At 49.1% G+C, this 19,629-nt stretch overlaps 1 protein-coding gene across 3 annotated transcripts in view; it reads left to right on the top strand.

Annotated features, from left to right (window-relative positions):
• Window positions 1-19,629, top strand: part of Rcd6 (Reduction in Cnn dots 6) — a 101,341-nt gene that overhangs the window by 27,763 nt on the left and 53,949 nt on the right. The window contains exon 1 of one of the 3 annotated variants that reach the window (XM_089563724.1): window positions 5,986-6,389. The exons of the other annotated variants lie outside the window; for them this stretch is intronic. The gene's annotated coding sequence lies outside the window, so the exon portion shown is untranslated. Of the gene's footprint in view, window positions 1-5,985; window positions 6,390-19,629 lie in introns of those variants that run through there. 3 annotated transcript variants of the gene reach the window in all.

Genomic DNA, 19,629 nt, shown 5'->3' with positions numbered 1-19,629 from the left:
TAGCGCTTGCTTCTGCCTGTGCACACTTGCGCCCTGCGCCACTTATAATAGGTGCACGTGCACCCTCGTCGTCCCGTCAGTTGCCCGCACCACTGCCGAAGCGGTGGGGGAGAGTGCACGTGCTTTCGAAGGTGCGGCTGAATGCTGAAGTAGAACAGTGCTCCCGCAACGGGATAGTGGTTATGGAGTGGACAGAGGTGCGGCCTATAATGTATGCTGCGTGAGGACACATTGCCGTTCGAGTTTCCTGCTAATAGTACTCTGCTGTAGTATAGAGGGCGTTTCGTTTTGTTTACTACAGATTTTTTAAAAAATAAAAATGCTATTGGTCAAATGTTTAGGGGAATCCCCCAAGGTGGAGTAGATTTGTAATAAGGGAATAATTACTCATTGGCATCCACCCAAGCGCAGCCATACGGCTACAAAGGAAAGCTATAGCTTTCCTTTGTAGCCGTATGGCTGCGCTCGGGTGGATGCCAATGAGTAATTACTCTCTTTCCTTTGTAGTCGTATGGCTGCGCTCGGGTGGATGCCAATGAGTAATTACTCCCTTATTACAAATCTACTCCACCTTGGGGGATTCCCCTAAACATTTGACCAACACAGTTCCCACTTCGAGTTATTGATCAATTCGCTCTCGCCCTACCATAAGCTTGCCGTCCTGGTTAGCTAAATTGGTAGAGCGACTGCTCCGGTGAAGCGGTGGTCCTGGGTTCGAACCCCGGACCAGGACGAATTTTTCTTTAACTGCGAAGTTTCTGAGAAAGCTGTTTAGCTTTCCTTTGTAGCCGTATGGCTGCGCTCGGGTGGATGCCAATGAGTAATTACTCCCTTATTATAAAAATGCTATGCGCAGAGCATTTTTTTTTTTCCTAGATTGGTTGATCAGGCCAGGCGGGTTGCCTCGTTCGAACATATTTGGTAAGGTTATTCGTCTAATTCAGCAACACGTTTAAATACCGTCCTAGCTAGTTTGCTCGAATTAGTTTGCAGGAGTATGTGAATATCACTTTTTCGAAACCCAGTGGAATACGAATAGTCTTTATTCGCTATTCGCTACTTGTACGAATATTCGCCATTCGCTACCTCTAAGAATATTCGCCGTTCGCTACTTGTACGATTATTCGCATGAAATGATTATTCATATGAAACACTGAAGCACTAGCGGCGGTGTTATATAACTCATGGAGTTAGAGTTCTAGCTGTAGAAGGGCGCCGAACTGATCCCCACTAGGGGGCTCGCAAGATGCATTAATTTTGTGACCGCCATGTCACACGCTTAGGAAAATTCCACTTCGCTGTACTGACGGCGAACATCTGAGGATATGACAATCTGAGGGTATGAACGTCTGAAAAATTTAACGAGCTCGCGCGGATAAAATGAGCCAATACAAGAAAGTTACTATTTTTGAGTTGGCAGATCGAGTCGCGAATTGGATGCCTCAGTGGCAAAAGTTCCGCTCATCTAAAACTATACAGGGGCAGATTCAAGGTACAGAACCTGAGTTTGCGCTAGGCAGTGTTATCACACAATGTTCGAGCAAGAAAAAATGGCGACTTATGCAAACTACAAAAAAAGTTGTAATGTTTTAACGTAGTTAAACAAGCAGACGTGCGAAAGCACGTGTTTAGTATGGTTGGCTCATGTTTTTGCTTTGCTGGGTCGTCGGCACATCTGACGACTATATTAGTTCGATAGCAGTATCAGTTAATGGAGACGACCATTCGCAGTGCAGAGCGCGAGAGAGTGCTGAAGTTTAATACGAGGCGTGATCGGCTGCGGCGATAGTATATGCTCTCGTGCAGTGGCCAGTGGAGCTGATCTGTTCGCGCCGTCGCGGGTTCGAATCCCACTCTCAGCAATATTCATCTATTCATGCTGTGGTCAAGGTCACCATCAAGGTCAAGCTTCACACCAACTCAGTGAGCCGGTTAGACCTCGTGAATTACTGCTGTCGCACTAAAAATTCACTCAGACACGTAACTACGTTGTGTACTGGCAATGCGATAGCATCAGAAGCTCTTGATTCCTTCAGCGAATGTGACGTCACTTCCCTCCAGCCAATGGGGAAGCTTCGGTCTCTTGACGTCACTTCCCCCTGGCGATCAACGAATTTAGATTCCGTCGACACATCTTTTTTTTGTTTTTTCCAGTGACGCTTCTAATGCCGTATCGCATTGTTGAATTCTCTTCTAGCTCTTGTTATGAGTTCCAGAAATTTTTATTTGAGCGCTAAAGTCTCTTCTACTCGTAGATGGTTAATTTTTCGTCTGTTCCTAACAAAAACTGTTCGTCTGCTCCGGCTTGTAGCTGCCCTAGCCACTGCGCGGAACTACGCGTGCGATCTATGAGGCCTTGATATAAGTGTAGCCTCCGTCACCGCTGGGACACTCGAGCGCGGGTCTTAATTACACAGCGGGCGTCGCAGTGGTGCTTCTCGAGCGATGACACGAGGCCGATAGGGCGCGCGCGCATCGCTCTCGCAGCGGGCTGCATCCGTGCGCCGCGCGACGGCGGACGAGGCGTCACTTTTCGCCCGGGATAAACACGCGGTTGTTTGCAGCCTGCACGGCTCGGGTGCATGCGCGGCATTGTTCTGACACCGCTCGTTGCATGCAGCCTTCTGAAGCACGCGAAGGGCGGTCGTCTGTTAACAGCCGAGGCGGAAGACGCGCACATCGAAGCGCGAGTCGAGGCGCAGGAATGCGCGTAAACAACGATGGAATTCCATGGCGCGCTGTTATGTTTTGTTTGTCTATTTGTTTACATTGTTATACGGCGCGAATACTGAACTGAGTACAAACAGGAAGTAGTCAGAATAAAGTAGGAGGAAAAATTCATGACCCCGACGTTTTTGATGGTCCGTTCCAAGCTTTGTGAGCCGATGATTACAGCCGTGGCCGTGACTATGGAAGAAGGGTGTTTACACTGCAGGTACTGTTGAACTGTGGTTTAGATTTTAATCTTAGCGTAGGAGGACCTTTTTTTTCTTTTGCCTTTCCAGTAGACACGCGGAATTCCGTGCTTAAACTGCACTTCCGGTTCGGTGTGCTGTGGGTGCATCGATCACGTAATTATAATTGCTTATGGTGCGGAAATTAACAGCGTGTGGCAAGTCGCCAGAGGTGCTTTCCATTTACTGCAACTTCTTAACAAAGCTCTAATCAGTCTACAGGCTGACAGCGTAATAGGGGAGTAATTACTCATTGACATCCACCCAAGCGCAGCCATACGGCTACTAAGGAAAGCTATACAGCTTTCTCAGAAACTTCGCACTTCTGAAGTTTCTGAGAAAGCTGTATAGCTTTCCTTTGTAGCCGTATGGCTGCGCTCGGGTGGATGTCAATGAGTATTTACTCCCTTATTACAAATCTACTCCACCTTGGGGGATTCCCCTAAACATTGGACCAACCAGGCTGACACCGTATACGCATTTGTAGTCTCTAAGTGTACGGTTCTGGCCAGCTTACGAATTCATCACCAAAATTAGTGGGTAAATGTGTGACCTATGGAAGGTTAACACAAGTAGAACTACATGCGGTCTACAAATGCTGCAAAACAAGTTACCCCGATTACTAAACAGTTTGCAAGCTAAAGATATCCAACTCGACAATATAACATTCAAAGCACTGCGCGATCTTTTCAAAACGAAGTAAAACGAGACTTTGTTGCTAAAATATTTCCCCATGAATGTATTAAAAATGTGAGTACGTGTTACACTGAAATGTGGTAACAGTATATATGTTTTAGCATTTTTCTTGTAATATGTTGTTTTTTCACTTTTTTCTTTACATGTTGTGATAAAATATGCTGTATATAAACTTTTTTTTACGACATTCCGCCAACTGCCAATGAAAGGGGGCCTGCGGCCCTGTCAAGCTGGCTTCTGGCAGCTTTTTCTGCAGGCTTCCTGCATCATGTAATGTGATGTGAATAAACTTCTTCTTCTTCTTCTTCTTCTTCTTCTTCTTCTTCTTCTTCTTCTTCTATATGCCACCATCGTTGTGCTGCCTTCGGTGGCGGTTCCTGCGTAACTCCTGATGTTTGACGACGGCGTATAGGAAACACATAATTAGAAGGGTCTCATGAATTAAGGGTCTCATTCCAGCTTTCTCTGTGCAAAAAGTAGCCGGCATACGCAGGCACCGTTCATTTTTTTAATTTTTATTAATGTATTCATACATCCGCAGTGCAGTGGATAACAATTGACCGTCTTCAGTCTTCATTGTCAGTTTGTTGCTAAACCGTGCGATGGAAAAGTAAAATTGCCTTTACAGTTGGCGTTTAAAAAAGTTGGTACTCGATGTATTGTGCGACACCTGATGTGAAACACGTTGACTAACGACTTATCCGGAATTGCTGCACATGCTACTGTACAAATGCAGTGGAGGGAGAGTTACTGTCTAAACTTTGCCTGTATTCGTTGGACAGTAGGCTTTAAAATAGTGACGAGATGCTGCTTATTGGTGGGCAAAGGCCTGACATTCACTGTCGCACTCGGCCGCCTTTGTAGTGACGCACGAGGGTTTACATGCACTGTTGTCGCTGTTAGATTCAGTGAGAAAGAAGGCAACGATTGGGGCTGCCCCTTTTCTCCGCAGTTGTCAGCCACTTTTTTTTTTAGGTTGAAATGCGATAGCAGCTACAGGATCGCCAATGCCCTATCAGGACGCTCGTGCCTAAACGTAGCGCATTATTCGAAGAATAAATAAAGACCCCAGTGCAGGTGGAGTGCAGCAGTGACTGAAGTTTTTTCAAAGTCACGTTTTTGTGACAAATCGCGCAATCGACTGAAAAATCGACTGAAAAAGAAAACCCACTTCATTCGAGATCACGCACAAGCACTCAGAGAAAGCTTGAAGTTTACCGCTACATTTGTACCCAAGTAATATTCTCCAACTTTGCTACACCAGTATTGATACAAGGATACGCTGTATAGTTGGATCCAACTCAAGAATGGAGCGGCTTTTCCCCGTCAAAGGACTCCCCTCCAGGAAATGGCATCGACCGATTCTCATGACCCTGCTTGCGTGAAAATGCAGGTAGTGGCAGGTGAAAGGGGATATAGTTCCCTTTCTCCATAGTCAGCGGTAGTCCTGTCCCTGCATTGTCACGCTATAGCAGGGTCATGAGACTCGGCCAGTGCCATTGGCTGGAAGGGGATCTTTAGACGGGGAAAAGCCGCTTTGATCTTGAGTTGCAGTCGACTACAGAACAGCGGCATTGCTGCGGCGACACGTATGCACGGTGGAGACTTTTTTGTACGCCGGTACCGTGGCCTTTTCTGAACAAAGAGGGTTCAGCTTAAGTTAAGGACAACGCTGCGAGCTATGGAAATAAAAATGATAGGTGTAACGTCAAGAGATCGGAAGAGGGCAGAGTGGGTGAGGGAGCAAACGCTGGTTAATGACATCCTAGTTGAAATCAAGAGGAAGAAGTGGGCTTGGGCAAAAGGCAAGATAACCGCTGGTCTTTAAGGGTAGCGGAGTGGATTCCAAGAGAAGGCAAGCGTAGCAGGGGACGGCAGAAAGTTAGGTGAGGGGATGAGATTAAGAAGTTTGCGGGTGGTCTCAGCTGGCAAATGACAGGGTTAATTGGAGGGACATGGGAGAGGCCTTTGCCCTGCAGTGGGCGTGGTCGGGCTGATGATGACGATGATTACGCGAGAGCAGTTACTAACGTCGCATTTAGGTTTCGTTGAAGAGATTATTAGAACTGGTTATCGATAAAACGATAACTGTTTTTTGAGGAATGCAAGTGGCGCAGTAACTGTCTCACTTCCAGGTGGACACCTCAAACGCGCCGTACAGGAAGGGTAAAGGTGGAAGTGAAAGGAGAAAGAGGTACCGTAGTGGAGGTCTCCGGAATAATTTCGACCGGGGATCTTTAACGTGCACTGACATCGCACAGAACACGGGCGACTTTTGCGTTTCGCCTCCGTCGAAACGCGGCCGCAGCGGTCGGTAAAGGCTCGGATTTGCGGAAGCATTGAGTGTGTGTGTGTGTAGGCGGAATAGCCAGCCAGTCGGCCCTCTTCTTGCGAGAGCCGACGCAAGCGGCAGCAAATAGCTTCCCTTCGGCAACAGCTCCGACGCGAGGCCACCTGTCACATACGCATCAGTCAAGGTTGTCCCGCCACACTGGATGCCGGTGCGCAAAGGCTGCATGCGCCGCCAGGGGCTAACGTGTCATCTGCGTGTGCTGCCGCGGACGGAAACACGCCGCGGTGCGGGGACTCGCATTCCGTGCGCCGGCGAAGCCAAAACAAAGCACAGCGCGTGCTGAGGTCACGGCTGTCGACACCGACCACGCAGTGGACGGAGGCACCGGATACCCGACTCCGAGGCTCGTGGGTCGATACAATGTACTCTCGCGAGGACGGCTGAAGGTACGAGGGGCATAGCGCTGGCTCACTAACGGTCTTCTTCGGACGTGATAGTGTAGCATTTATGCCACTTTGTTTAGGAAGGCAAAGCACATCGCATACGGCTTATAGGCGTATAAGTCCCTATAGAGACTTACTGGGGAGTATCTTCAGAGAGGCTCCTAAGAGACAGTAAGGTTCTGCAATCAGGCCGCAGTATATGGCTTACAAGAGAGGAAAGTTGGGCGAGTCGGTAACGATGATCCATGAAATGTAGCGCGAACAGGACGAAGGACAATGAAAGAGGTACACAACACAAACGCTTGTGTTGTGTACCTCTTTCTTTGCTCTTCGTCCTATTAGCGCTACATATCATGGATCACCGGTATATGGCGCCTGGAGCTAGATTCGGAGCCACTGCAATCGTGCTTAAGCGTAGGAGGCGGCTTTGCGCATGCGCGAATACTCCCCGTAGTCCGTTCCGGGGACTGAGTTCTGGGCATAGCAGGAATCGGACTTTGTGCCTACAAACAATTGCATGCGCAGCCAGGAATCGCCTTCTGTGCGAAGGTGATCAAGAATCGGCTCTGCGAAGAACAAGAGAGAGAACTGTAACGGCGCACGAACGAATGGCGATATAAGAACCCGTTAGGCGCTTCCTCTAGCCCAGTCAGTCTGGGCGTTTTTATTTTTTTTTTTCATTTGTTGTGCCTGAAGATGTGCGTGCAGAGAAGTGAGTTAAGCAAAAGCCGCGAGGCGTGGATGCTGAAGTTCATAGACAAAAGAGAACCCGAACGCCCACCATGCACATTACTTTTAGCTCTTGGGCGTAACTCACAAGTGCGCACACACAAAAACCTCAGGGACACATAATTACCTTATGTGTTGGCAGTGCGATAGCATTAGAAGCTGTTGATGCCTCTACCGGAAGTGACGTCTTTTCAGGTCTGATGGCGTGATTATGACGTCACATTGTCTCGTCGCGTGGCCTGACGACGCCGTTGTGACGTCATACATCCTGGATCAAATCAACGATTTGTAAAACACATCAGGCCTCTTTTTTTTTTTTTTCTCCGTTTTCGGCTTCTAATGCTATCGCGTGAAAAAAAAACAATCAATGCAACCGCTTTGGTGGACATATCTGTGTTCGTCTCGGCGGTGCATCACCGTCCTCCTCTTAATCGCTTGTTGTCGCGCGTGTAAAAAGATGGGCGCTTTGTACGCATGCATCGCGTTGCTGGCGAAGTGGCGTGCCTACCAGACTGTCTCAAATTCCTTCGTTTGCTTCATTCCTTTTTGTTTCTATTCGCACGTATAAGGTTAGCTGCAGTAATACGTACACCACCGTGCATATAACAGAGTGTGTAACAGTCTTGATTCAGTCTACATATCCGCCGCATTTAAGAAAGCCAGCAACTCTGGGAGCATAATTCTTTCCTTACTTCTTCATTGCACGAGGTTTCGCGTCATCTATCCAGCATATGCATTACAAGGCTGGCTGTAATACGTACACCACCGTACATATAACAGAGTATGTTACAGTCTTAATTCAGTCTACATGTCCGCCGCGTTTAAGAAAGCCAGCAAATCTGGGAGCATAGTTCTTTCCTTGCTGCCTTTATTGCGCGAGGTTTCGCGCCATCATATCCAGCACACGCATTACCGTTTCGTGTTGTCCCAGTACAAGCAGTGCATCCAAGTGAGCGCCAGCTGCTTAGTCGAGGTAAAGTTGGCGTTCGCTAACAAAAAAAAAAGAAAAAAATATGAATGAAAATCAAAGGGGTCGACGTCATTCCTGCTTCTTTTCCTTTCCGCATACCACAGCCGTGTACACACAAGCTGTGCTCGCTCACCACATGTACCGAGATATGCAACGGTTGCGAGGCACCGCTGCATTACACCTTCCCCGCCGTTTTCCTTCTGGCCAGTTCTTGTAATCCTCGGAAAGTATCAAGCGCGCGAAAATGAAAACGGAATGATAGAGAGAGAAGTCATTATGGACGCAAACGCGCTCCTTCTCTCTCTCTCTCTCTCTCTTTTTTTTTTACTTTTTCTCTCTCTAATTTGTTCGGCGGCACAGACGCGGAGGCCTAATCAGCCGTAAGAAACCGCGCGCGCGCCGGGGAGCGCGTTGTAATCGAAATTACGTTGCCGCGGCCGCCTCTGCCGATCGACGTCGCTCGGACAGGTTTCCCTGCGCTCGGAAAAAGTGGGCCAACCACCAGGAGCGGTGAGCCGCTGGACGTGAAATGCTCAGCCCCGAGCAAAAGTAACGGCGCTCTCTTTCACCCCTTCCGCATCTCTCTCGCAAGATTCGAACAGTCTTGGGACGACGCATTTACGCTCCAAGTGGCAGCGCGCTTTTATCGTTGTTTATTGATAGTATATGTTGCCTGCAGGGAGGTAACTACACGCCATTCGAGGCCAGACGAGCTGGCAGACATTTCTCGACCGCCAAGTGATAACGCTCTACCCCCCGCCCTTTCTGCTTCTTTCCTGTAACCACTACTACCACCCATGAGCGCACATACGTAGCACTCCCAGACTCGCTTGTACCAAATAGTCAGGTCTGTTAAAAGAAAGTAAACTACAAAAGCACCTTCAGCCGGGCAAGGGAAGATTAAAACGAGAGGGCCGTAGCTGTGACTTCCTTAATTCGCTTTTGTTCGCAGCTGTAACGCCTTGCGAGGCACAATACCGAGCATATATCTTCACCCGTGGCACGGACCCACCCACACAGACGCACGCATATACAACGCATGACCACCAATAAGTAGGAGGAGCTCTGGGGCATTCCGTTCTCTCCTGCCTGTGTAGTAACGCGGCCGACATCGAGAGAGAGAGAGAGATACTGCGGTTTCATATGCGCCCACGATCGCTTGGCGACCCGCATACCGCGCCGAGGCTCATTAGGAGATTTCCGCGATTATTTACACCGGGAACGGCGTTCGGCGGTGGCCCGACCGCGCAAACGTGATTACGAGGGAAAAAAAAATAAAAAGCGATTGGCGACAAAAGCGAGAGCGTGAAATCTTAATCTTCGTATGCGGTCTCGGTGTCTACTGCAATGGGCGAAATAAGGTGCGCGCTGCTATTTGTCCCTTGAAGTAAAAACTTTGAAAAAAAAAAATCTGCAAATAGACTCTCGGAGCGCTGGCTGCAGCTGCTGTAAAAACACACTCCATCAACTGTCCGTAGTATCTCCTGTTGGGCCTACCGTATTCCTCATCGTCTGCAGCGTCTTCCTGTTCATCATCTTCCCGATCTTTCAAGATTACCTAGATTATATGTGTGAAGTATCGTCCTGCCCACGCGGATGCGTCGTGCTTAGATGCAACAGGAGAAGTGCTTAAACCGGCTCCTAACGCGGAGAAAAGTAGGTTTCATATAGCGAAGCAGGAGCGAGGATCCAGGCTCCTCCTATCAAGCCCTCTGCGCCTCTTTTTCTCTTCGCCGAGAAACCAATTTTTTTTTTCGGCGTTAAGAGCCGGTTTAACCGTTTATCGCGTTACGTCTGAGTCTGGCTCATACTGCACACAATGTGCCAGGCGCGTAGCCAGGATTTTTTTCTGGAGGAACCCAAGGTAACTTCTTGTACCGAAGGGGGTACATGCCGGGCAAGGGCACTGCCAGTTACCGAGTTAAGTTACCGAGGTGAGCTCTGCGGACGTAAAAGTATTACCGCCATAGTACGGAGGCAAAAAGAGGGTTAACCTTACTTGCCATTCCCTCAATTAATTTCGCGTCAAAGAGAGAGTAAAAAAAGAAGCCCCATCTCGGCTGCTGTCATAAAGGCAAATCGGGAGTACGCTGCAGGAATTGAAAGAAGTAGAATTGCGTCCACATGCTTTAATGTTAATTGCTCTGCTCGTGTTAAGTGCACTTGATGTCGCCCTCTGTCGCTCCTGCTCTTTGTCTCGTTAAATGATCCATCCTTTCACTTTTGGAGTTGACGCCATTGGCGTGTATATACTGTGTGTCAAAATCTCTCCGTTGGTAGCTGCCAATGAAAAAAAAAAATTCAACGCCTGGGACGATCGCGTGGGCGCGCACATTGATGAGGCGCTGGCAGACGGAAGCGCGACCTTTGAGCTGGGCAGTGAACTATTGTTGGCGTCCAGCCAGATAGAAGAGGAAGGAAGGAAGGAAGGAAGGAAGGAAGGAAGGAAGGAAGGAAGGAAGGAAGGAAGGAAGGAAGGAAGGAAGGAAGGATGTAAGGAAGGAAGGAAGGAAGGAAGGAAGGAAGGAAGGAAGGATGTAAGGAAGGAAGGAAGGAAAAAAGAAGGGAAGGAAGCAAGAAGGGAAGTAGGGGAGAAGGGAGGGAATGAAGGAAGGAGGGAGAAGGGAGGGAAGGAAGCAAGAGAGAGAAGGGAAGGAAGAAAGAAAGATAGAGAGAGAAGGGAAGGAAGAAAGATGCATATATATATGAGAGAGAGGGGGGGAGGAAGAAAGGTAGAGAGAGAGGGGGAGAGAGAAAGAAGGAGAGAGAGAGAAATGAAGGAAGGAAGGATTTGCCAGTTGAATGGTTGAGATGGTTTGGAGGTCTAGCGTAGAGGCCGGAGTCTGACAGAGGAAAAAAAATGGTAGAAGGCAGTAGGGAATAGTAAAACAAAAATACAGAAAGGGAATAACAATTGGGGTCACGGAATTACGATGCATACATATCAGGTGGTGGCACATATTATAATGTTTGGTCATGGAGGCCAGTGTGTTGAATATCGACAAGGGAAAAGTTCAGAGAAATTTTCAGTGGAAAACTCATAAAATCCATAAAAATCCCCTTCCACAACAAAGAAAAGCCAAGCAATGCACTGCGGGAATATAGGAGCGCCCCTTCAAGAGACACCCATAAATCCACCCATTGCCGCAAGTGAGCTGACAGTGATTGTATCGCAACTATGAGAGTGGCGAATTTCGACTTACAGATCCTCCGCAGAATTTTTCGTCTGGTATACCCAAAGAGCTTTGTGTGCCACCCAGTAGTGAGGTGAAAAACCCGTACGGTGTTGCGAGTATTTTCTGGGACAACGGCTACCTGTATAGCCCTCCTGAATTATGTTCGCAATTACAAGTCATCGGGCCTGAGAAATGCATTAGTGTTACTGACATGTTTTTCGACGTTTGTATATTTACCGGCTTTGCGTGATAAAACGACCCACTTTGGCAGTCCGGGATAGGCGTCTGGGGTCCGAAAGGCTCATTGGCTTGATGTACATAGAATTCAATATCGAAGATCCTTAGGGCACGACTTTGAGTCTGGTGCTTTGTAGCTCTTTCGTCTGTGACTCCTTAGTTTGCATTCGTTCTGCAGGCTGGAATGAAGCAAATAAAAATAAGACATAATTACTTCAGCGTCTGAGGCCGTAGTTTTTCAAAAGAAAAGGAAATCCTTCGTCGTCTATAAGCCGAGCCTATGAGAAGAGTCCATCAAAAGACTTATCGCTTAGGAGTTATATCGGAACTATGCACTATAATGAACGGTTCTCCGTGCCGTTGGCTATGACGCTGTACGGCTGCTTATGGGAACGGGATAACAAGCACACGCGCGGGATATTTTGACGTCATTTTCACACGCAGCCGCTCTGTGGGTCGATAACTTTGCTTCGAACGGTTCTTGACTCGGTATCGAGCAGGGGCTGATTGTTCGTGAGCCGCTATAGAAAAATGATTGACGACACGACAAGGGCACGACGATCTTTCACGGAGCCAGCTAATTCTTTTGTGAACACGAGGAACCGGCTGTTTTTCCGAGTAATTGGTGCCCATAGGCGTACATGCTGGCATTTCAGCTGACACACGATCGTGATCGCGCAGAGTAGTGTATGCGCGTGCGTGTAACGAAGGGCACGTTCTCGGGCGTTTGAGGATATGCTGAGGAGGGCGCCGTAAATGCTCATATCGATGGGTCTGCTCTAGGATACAGGAGCACGCGTGCTACAGAGCGTCTGTGTGTATGAACTTTGTGGGCGCATGTAGTATCAGGCACTCGGAGACCTCTGAGGCATCCATCACGAAAATAATTGCAGCCTGCGACGCTGAGATTGATTTTAATCTTCGGCCAAGAATTCTCCCCTTCATACGAGTTATTACACATACAGCCTTTGTAAAAAAATATGCATCCCAAATGGTTTGCTTGTACACCGCGTGGTGAGGGGCTGTCTAACTGTCTCTTGCTCGTCAGGGTTGAGGAACAGACCTCCTGTCATATTCGAGAGATTTGGGACTCTGACTACGGAAAACGACCCACACAGCATGACTGAGAAGCAAACGTGGTGGCCTGTGTATTTTTAGTAAATACGGTATATGCTCCTGCCTTTGTCGAAACATACGGATTAGCGGAATTTCTGCTGATCACGTGTTGGGGCTCTTGTAGCGGGCCTACAACTCCTCCGGAGTTGTTGAACAAAAGTTCCCTTCGGCTTGAAGCAGTTGAAAGGTCTGCCGGTTTAGAAAGAACCTCGTTCCACGGCCCGGAAAAGCAAACTGTGACCGGTGTGCCTTTGTGCAGAGAGTGTACTTACATATTTCGTTCTCCAGCAGTGTGTCGAAAGGATTTACGCAAACGTCGTATTTTATTTATTCTCCGCATTTGCGTCTCGTAGACGCAGTGGTTCCACTGTTAAGAGTTTAGGGAGCTGGAAGGGAGAGAAGAAACTTTCTGGATATGTGTTGTGTTGTTAAAGCGCACTGGCAATGCAACATTTAATCAATACAACGCAGCACTGCGGTTGCTCGCTGTATACAAATGCTAACACCAAACTTGGAACGCGTAACATTAGTGGCAGCGCGTTGAGGTTACGCTAAAGTGGTTTGGATCCCATTACGGCTGCACTGGAATGAAGGGCTCATTCAGATCAAGTCGTTTCGCTAAAACGAGCATGTGTAGTGTCTTATGTTCGCTATACTAGCCGGCTGACTCGTGAACGGCTGCCTGCACCCGGCCGGTGCGCATCAAGAGTGGACACTCGCGTCTGTCGGAGCTACGGCGACAGTGTTGACTCTCTCGGTGCGTGGGGAAAGTGAAGAGCGAGGGGGAGACTGCCCGAAACTGGGTCACCAGCCTCTGCAGCCGTCGCCGATGTCCATAAGAAGACAAAGAAAAGGGTGAGGGGGGTAGAGAGAGAGAGTGTTGGATGCCTCCACCCGTTGTGGTGCCTTCCTGGCAGCGAAAAGCGAAGCCCGTCCATTGTGGGCACGACCTCTCTTTTCCCCTCTCTCTCTCTCCACCGCTCCGGTATAGCTCCGGTATCGTCGTACCCTTCGCCCTCCTCCTCGGTCTCTTCTGCGCTCACGGTAGCGGCGAGCTAGCAGTGTCTGGCCAATTAAGCGCTTGCGCCTCTCGTATCTTGCTGGGCACCGCTAGTTGTCCATCCTCTGTTTGCGCTGGAGACTCGCGGTTCCACAAAGGGACTCGCGACGGCAGGCTTTTGAGTCGCGAGATCCACGAAGCGGAGTGGAGAGGGGGTTTGTAGGAACGGACCCGGTACAGAGCGCGTTCGAAAGAAAGGGAAGCTCCTGCTTTTTGTTTGACCCTTTGTTGAGAGCCAGACAGCGCTCTTCCTTATTTGTTTGTTCTCGTTTTCGCTAGCCCGCCCTGCAGAACTATATAGCTGCACGCGAACCAGGAACAAGTGTCGTTTTTGTTTTTACTCTTACTGTAGCTCTCTTTAATGTCTCGTTAAAAACCATTTGCGAAAGATGGCCATTCTGTTGGTAATCGGTTTTGATTCTGCCCGAGCGCGCTCGGCGCTGTTTCGGAGCGGAAGCAAACGAACAAAGAACAAAAAGGTCTCCGCGAACGAGGACAACATGTCTGTGCAGTTAGTGACAACGCATTACCGAGCTTGCGCGACCGTTATGCGGACAAAAAACCGGTCCGATTACGCAGTGCTGCCCTGAGCCGGAGGGAAGCGAGTATCCAGGGTGGACGGCGACGGCGGTGGAATGCGTTTTTAACGTTTTTGCACGCCGTCGTTTCAGCCTGAGAGCTTTAGCGGTGAAGGAGACATACCCGAGAGCGTGAGAAACGCTTTGGTAATTATGACAGAAGAGTTTTCGATACAAGGCTGCGTGCGTGCAGGTAAATATTTCGGATTCTAACGGCAGCTAGAGGCGGGTGTCTGTGTGATTAATAAGCCGGCACTCTCAATCTTTGCGTCGAGTATGTTCTTGTCCCGCTCTTTGCAGTTTTTTTTTTGTCTCTCTCTATTCGTGCGCCTTGATTGAGTAGGAGCCGTGTGCTTGCGGATGTGTCATCCATCGCACTTTTTGATGTAGAAATGCATTCTGTAAGGGTCTCGCACTCCAGATTGCAGGGCCAATTATTTTTAAAGCTGCACTGCAGGGTTCGGTTTCCACTAAAGAACACCGATGTCTTCATGAGCACGACTATACATTACCACGTGCAACGTAGAGTGCATACCTGGCCGCGTAGTTAGAAGGGTAGGTTATCCATATTATCGAAGTGAGCTTGGCAGAAGAGAAAGGAAAGAGAAGAAGATAGCTGTCTTCTTCTCTCGGTGGAATGGACTGGTTCCTGTAAGAAGTTTTGCGTTGATCAAGTATCAACGACCTGTATTTGTGAAAAATTCTTTTTTCACGACAAACGGGACGCGTGGTGGCGCTCCGCTCGCGAAGAGGCGAGAAGTGATGAACCAGCTTCATGTCTCGAACATTGCGATAGCAACCCCCTCTGGGTGGTGCCCTTTCTGGGGCAGCATTAATTCAAGCGTTAAACTTTGAGATCAACGCCGCCCACTGCGCTTGCTCGTTCCGGTTGGCGGGCCATATGAGTCACGTGTTGCGAAACCGAAACCGAAACAAGACCGTCCCGAGTCGGAAGGCGAGACAAGCCAAGCAAGTTGGGAAAGGGAAACAAAGGAGCGCCCCTTAGGGCGCCAGTCGTGTCATGTAACCTGAAATAAACGGATGTCGTTTGCACCCGCTGAACGAAGTTGTCTAAATTTAACGAACGCGACATAATAATAAGCTGGTGCCGAAACCCGGGATATTCCCCGAGACCTAACGAAGACGACTACCTGGATGCGACGGCGACGAATAACGAAGAAAAAGCTCATTTCTACTCCAAAGCCGCCGTCCAGTGCTACCGAGTGCAGCGACATGGACAGACACAAAGCGAAGAGATCAGCTCTCCAATCACAGGTGACTCGACTCATTACGGAAATTGACTCCTGCATGAAAAGCCGCACGGGTAACGAAAAAGAACTCAGTGTCTTTTTGGCAAGAATGAGCTCTCTGCAGACCCGTCTAAACGAAGCTAACGCCGCTGTCGAGACCCTATTGCCAGCGGAAGAAGCGGAGCAGGACTATATCGAAACCATCGAGTATGACGACAAGATCGTTACATACATTGCGAAGCTCCAAGCGGAGATTCAAGAAATCCAAGGAAAAAGGCAGCCGAAAGAAAAGCCATCACCAAGCAACGACGCAGGCGCGGCAACCACGACCTGCCAGGTGAAGCTTCCAAAATTAGAGCTCGTAAAATTTGACGGCAAAGATATGTCCTGGCAAGAATTTTGGGAACAGTACGAGCAAATGATTCACAAAAACGATCGGCTGACGACCGTGGACAAGTTCGGGTACCTAAAATCGGTTGTGACTGGCGAAGCAGCAAGAACGATCAAGGGCCTTCCCCCCACATCCCAGTGCTATGACGACGCCATCTTGCTGCTGAAAAGACGCTTCGGCGGTGAGGACGCCATCGTGCAAGCGCACATGCGAAAGCTCTTGGACCTTGAGCCTGTGCGAAACGCCGAAGACATACGGTCCCTCCGACGGTTGTACGATGCCCTCGTCTCTCACCTCCGCGGGCTGGAGGCGCTCGGCCAGAAACAGGAGACCTACGGCACGCTCCTCTACCCCGTGGTACAGCGCGCCCTGCCGAAAGAAATATTGCTCGAGTTTCACCGAGCCGTGGCGAGGGAGGAACCCTCCGAAACGTCAACACAGAACACGGAACGAACTGGATCTGCGCTGCGGAGCGACGACGCACCGGGGCAGCCAAAAGAAACAGCTACAAAAGGTACTCCGTCTTTATTCACGAAGTTACTTGATTTTTTGAGGATTGAAGTGCAAAGCCGCGAGAATCTGGTTGCTCAGCAAGGTACTGGCAAGAAGCACCAGGTGTCAATGCTGAAGACGTTAAACCCAACTGGGAGTTACAAGAAGAGCATTGGAACGAAATTTAAATCATCAGCTGCTGTACTGCAGCAGTCAGCAAGAGCAGATAATTGTTTTCTTTGCAAGAAGAATAACCACGAATCCGCTGCCTGCCGTGCTGGCATTTCGCTAGAAGAAAAGAAGAAAATGCTACGTTTGGGAAGACGCTGCTTCCGCTGCATGAAACCAAATCACCGTTCTAACGAGTGCAGAAGCAGCATTAAATGCGGTGACTGTGCAGGGCGGCATGCGACAACAATGTGCGACCCAGAATTTACTCATCCGAAAGTCAAGGCAAATGCAACCGAGGTGACAACAGTCCCAGTGAATCTGCAATCTACCGTGAAAGAAACTCGCAAACGAGAAGTACTGCTACTAACGGCAACGGCGATGTGTGCCGGTGAAACGAAAGCGGTATACTTACGAGCGCTCTTTGACGGCGGAAGCCAACGTTCATTCATCACGAATCGAGCCTCAGAAAAACTCGGGTGTCGAGTTCTCGGAACAGAAACGTTGAAAGTTGGCGTGTTCGGTGGACACCAGTCGGAACGAGACTTTAACAGAGTGCTGGTGTCGCTAACCGCACAAAACAAGAAGATTCAACCGATCGAAGTTCTTGAGACGGACATCATATGCGAACAACGAATCCCGATTCCTGAACACAGGACCAAGGAACTACTTGGACCTTTGGCTGCGGCCGACAGGACCTGCGATAACGAAAGAGGTGACATCGACCTCCTCATCGGAGCAGAGCATTACTGGGAATTTGTAACTGGAAGAAGCAAACAGCTAGACGGAAAACTCCGAGCAGTCGAGACTGCCTTTGGGTGGTGCATTCAAGGACCTGTAGGGATAAACATGGTTGACTCACAGCAAATGCAAACCATCGCCCTTCGCATATCATTGGCCGAGAGTGAGACCACGAACTGCTTGGAACGTTTCTGGACCTTGGAGTCTATCGGAGTCACGGATAACGACGACTGTATTGGGCGACAGCTACTCGAATCTTTCGAAGACATTATCAGGCGTAGTGGATTTCGATACGAGGTAGCCCTTCCCTGGAAGCAAAACATAGATCTAAGCGACAACAAGGGGACTGCGGAAAAACGCCTGTCCCAACTGACAAACCGCCTTCAAAGAAATCCCGAATTACTGGAAGCCTACGACGCAGTCATCAGACAGTATTGCATGGAAGACATAGCTGAGCCAGTAGTAGAAAAAGAAGAACAAGGAAAACTGATCTACTACATGCCTCATCAGCCGGTGTTCCGAGAAACGAGCAATACCACAAGACTGCGAGTTGTTTTCGATGCTTCTTCGCATGGACAGAAGTTAAAGTCATTGAATCAAAACCTCGAGAGTGGTCCGAATTTGACAGCCGACCTTGTCGCACTGCCACTGAATTTCAGGAGCAACAGAATAGCCTTGGTCGCGGATATCGAAAAGGCATTCTTACAAATAGAGATAAGAGAGAACGACAGAGATGCATTGCGCTTTCTGTGGTACCATACGAAGCCAGGTACGAGTGGACCAGCAGGCGAGGTGCAGACTTTGCGAATGAAGCGAGTTCCTTTCGGAACCACAGCGAGTCCTTTCTTGTTGACAGCAACTCTTCAGCATCACTTGAAGAATATGGAAGAAGAGTATCCGGACACAGCATCACTGCTGGCGCATTCCTTGTATGTGGATGACCTCTTAACGGGAGCCGAAAACGAAGAGGGAGCCCTGAAGATCTACGAAGAAGCTAGGACCATCTTCAGCGCGGCCTCTATGACACTCCACAAGTGGGCGTCCAACAACCAGGCATTGAACGAACGGTTTGCGACGGATGATTGTCAAGCAAGACACTTAGGATACCTCCCAGGGGTCCTTAAGGTGTTAGGACTGACGTGGAATCCCAGCACAGATAACCTCACCTTCACCCCACAGTCTATCGAGCTACCTGAGCCAGGAACAAGTACTAAAAGGTCTGTTCTGAAGACAACAGCAAGACTGTATAACCCACTTGGATGGCTAGCTCCATTCACAGTCCGGGCAAAGGCTTTATTCCAAGAGCTGTGGCAAAGAAACGTGGAATGGGATGACATCCTACCAGAGGATCTGGACGCAAAATGGATGCGGTGGTGCGAGGAACTAACCGAATTGAAAAGAGTTCAAGTGCAACGCTGCTACAAAGCAGGCACAGTTGAACCTGCCATCAAAACAGTCCTCCACGTATTTGCTGACGCCAGCCCAGTGGCATACGGGGCGGTGGCCTACATCTGCGTAACAGATGCGGATGGCATCGCAACTTCGAGCATCCTCATTAGCAAGTCGAGGGTCGCCCCGATCAAGCAACTCACTCTTCCGAGACTCGAATTGATGGCGTGTCTCTTAGCGGCCAGACTGAGTCGATATATCCTGAAAAGCCTAAAGGAACCACCACAAGTGACACATTTCTGGACCGACTCGGCAATCGCATTGCATTGGATCACGGGAGAGCCCTCGCAATGGAAACAGTTCGTGAGGAATCGCGTAACAGAAATTCAGCGTCTTACCGACACCTCAGCATGGAGACATTGTCCCGGATCCGAGAATCCGGCGGATCTCATGACCAGGGGAGTGACAGCAGATCAGCTTGTTGAGAGTTCCACCTGGTGGGAAGGAACGCCCTGGATGAAGGCGACTGAAAACAATTGGCCACGCTTCTCTCAACCAAGGAACATTCCGACAGTGGACGAAGAAAAGCGAATTGTGGAAGTCCTTCATACAACAAGCTCCACTGAAGTTCCGAAGCTGTTAGACCCAGATCGATACAGCAATGCAACAAAACTCTTCCGAGTGACAGCTTGGATATTACGATATGTCAACAAGCTGCGACATCTGAGCACTAACAAAGGATCACTGACGGCAGTTGAACTGGATGATGCCGAGAAATACTGGATACGACAAGCTCAACGAGAAGACCTGAAGAGGGAAATTGAGTGCGCGAAAAAAGGAGATCGCTTTCCAGCGGACTCGCCCTTGAGGGACACTCCAGTGTTTGTTGACAACGACGGTATTCTACGTATAAGCGGCAGACTTCAACAGAGTGGCAAGCCGTACA

The sequence above is a fragment of the Amblyomma mixtum genome, chromosome 1 (assembly GCF_055824585.1).
Source record: "Amblyomma mixtum isolate Tamu chromosome 1, ASM5582458v1, whole genome shotgun sequence".
NCBI classification, from domain to species: Eukaryota; Metazoa; Arthropoda; class Arachnida; order Ixodida; family Ixodidae; genus Amblyomma; species Amblyomma mixtum.
The sequence above is the reverse complement of the archived record's forward strand: the minus strand, read 5'-3'. Positions and strand labels throughout refer to the sequence as shown.